This window comes from Saccostrea cucullata, unplaced genomic scaffold, assembly GCF_032062105.1.
Source record: "Saccostrea cucullata isolate Sc308-1 unplaced genomic scaffold, CSIRO_AGI_Scuc_v1 ctg1671, whole genome shotgun sequence".
NCBI classification, from domain to species: domain Eukaryota; kingdom Metazoa; phylum Mollusca; class Bivalvia; order Ostreida; family Ostreidae; genus Saccostrea; species Saccostrea cuccullata.
In genome coordinates, this window is record NW_026941209.1 from 1 (window position 1) to 2,601 (window position 2,601).

The 2,601-nt window shown below is 37.4% G+C and overlaps 1 pseudogene; it reads right to left on the reverse strand.

Annotated features, from left to right (window-relative positions):
- Positions 1-4: 4 nt before the first annotated feature.
- Positions 5-985, reverse strand: LOC134257427 (uncharacterized; annotated as a pseudogene).
- Positions 986-2,601: the final 1,616 nt, after the last annotated feature.

The following is a 2,601-nucleotide window of genomic DNA, read 5'->3' on the forward strand; positions in this document are numbered from 1 at the left end:
ATCCTCCCTCCAAGCTGATGGCCTTGATCGTATATCGCTCATCTAACTCGGGTTTGGTTGGTGAATACCCCCTTGGCTTCTTAATTACTGGACTACGATCTTCCTCCGTATCTTCAGAGTAATCTGGCCTAAAGTGCTCTTCTGGAGTAAGTGAAGAACTCCTTCCCTCCTCCCAGCCTTGCTCCAATTCTCTAAGCTTCCTACTGTTTAAGCTGTTGTTTCTAACCCACGAAACCATCTCAAGTCGTGCTCTAGTGGCTGCTTCGCTCCTCCAGGGATTTGGTGCTACGATCTTTCTGTAATCTGACGGATGTAATGCAAACCAGAATCCATTGGCCTCAGAAAAAAAAATCACTTGGCACATCCTTCAACCGTCCCACCCCCTTGTGGGCCTCCAGGACGTGGACTTTAAGGTCAGCCATCCTTCTTAAGGTTTTTTCTCTTTTTCCATCTCTTACTGGGCAGATTGGACAGATGACACGCATCCTCTCATGGGGACGGGAAATTAAGTGGTTTTTCCGGTCCCTGTTTGATTTAAATTTGTCCGGACAGAGCCAACAAGCATACACTGCAGAGGACATGCTGAAAACTGGTAAATAAAAATATCTATCAGGCTCAGTATAATATGTTGAGCCGAGAGCCATGCCGTCTGCAGATACATATTTAATTTGAGTAAACATTCTAAAATCCACCCCCCTACCCTACTATCACTAAAATATTTTTTTTGTCGGGATGGCCAGCAGGACAAGGAAAAGTAAAACATTTTACAACACAACACACCTAAGGCAGATAGCAGATATCCCACAGAGGAGATGCAACACCAAGTGATCCCGTAGATCATATATCAACAAAAAAAATAAAAACAAAATACAGACCCAACATCCTCTTCAAGGATTCTTCATGGTCACCAAACCGCAGGAGCACACCCTGGGTGATCAGGCCAGTTGTGCATCCTCAACCAAGGGCGCGACCCTTCACACAGTGTCACCTAGACACTAGCACCTAGACACTAGCATCCTCCCCACTTCACCATAATCAAAACACAAAAAATTATAAAAAGGAAAATCTGCTCCCAAATCTACCTCTGTAATATCTCAACAGGAATAACACAATGCCCCGGTAGCGGAGGAACACAATTCTTCCCACAGGTACTATGGATACTAAACATTCCTTCCAGAAACATTACTCAATTACTGCGCTGAAGAGACCTGAATTTCTCTCAGCAACCTCCTTATCCATGCTGGCACATCCCTCCCCTTATAAACTGATAAGCGATCTATGTGATAATATGTTTTACGGTGTGACCGTTGGGGCGAGCGCAGTTTATTTACTATCATAAACCTACACATGTACTGTCTATCATATCAAGAAAAACAAAGCAAAAAGAATAAAACAAAACAATAAAAAGAAATAAATTGACTGCCGTCATGAGAAAAGGGCCCTTATCTTTTGACGTCACAATGCTCAGAAAACGACGTCAAAGTCGCGGTATTGTAAACACGGAAGTAATTTTTGTTGACTGCATTTTGTAAACAAGAAATAAAATTGAATTTCAAAGTGTAATAAAAATTTGAAGCTTGATGCGGACATTTTTTTAATAGGTATATGATATGATTACAATTTAGTACGTAAATTTATTCATAATTTTGTTTAAATATTTAACTTGATGCTGATATACGGGACATTAGACATGCACAAATTGCTAGCTCTGGAACAGCGATTAAAACGATATCTATGCATGACGAAATTGAAGATGCTGTTTTTTTTGTTTTCTGGGCAATTTACAAATACTTTAATTTGAATTCATGTTAAGAAGTCTCAATATCAAAGGTATATTCCATGTACTAGACTAGTATATTTTTGTCAGAGAGAGAGAGAGAGAGAGAGAGAGAGAAGAGCGAGCGAGAGGTCTATGCACATTTAGTAATTACCGTTTTTATAAGAGCTACTTTTTCCCTGAAAATATATGTTTTACCATAATGTAATAATGTAAAACATACAGAATGTATTTATTCATTTTAATTTTAATCCATAGTTAATTACACTGATGTACCCCGATAGCCAGCCTTCGATGAACTGTCGATTTTAATTTTTTTTTAAAGGGGGGGAGGGGGGTAAGAAGACAAGCCAAACAAAAATCTCCGGATAAAAAGACCGGTAAATGTTAAGCTAAGAAACATAATCCCTCTTTTATTAGATAAAGATACTGGTAACATGGGAGATCCAAACCTACATCAACAGTAAATAACTTACTTTTAGTTTTGATAACTTACCTTTTACTAAATTAACAGTAATAGAGAATGATAAGGAAAAAAAAATACGGATGATAGGGATGTCACAATTTTGTTAAATTAAATTTTGTTTCAAATACTAATCTAAAATGATCAAATAAATACATTCAAAGGAATTGTATGGTAGAAATTATTTTTGTTTCAAATTTCTGAAATTGTTTCGATGAAATGATTGAATGAAAATCAACTGGAGCCTATTTTGCAATATGTTAAGAAATTAAATACAGCTACTGTAGACTTTTCCCAAAAGCATTATACCCAATGTAGAAGAAATGAACAATATTACATCGACAATGATAATATGAATGAG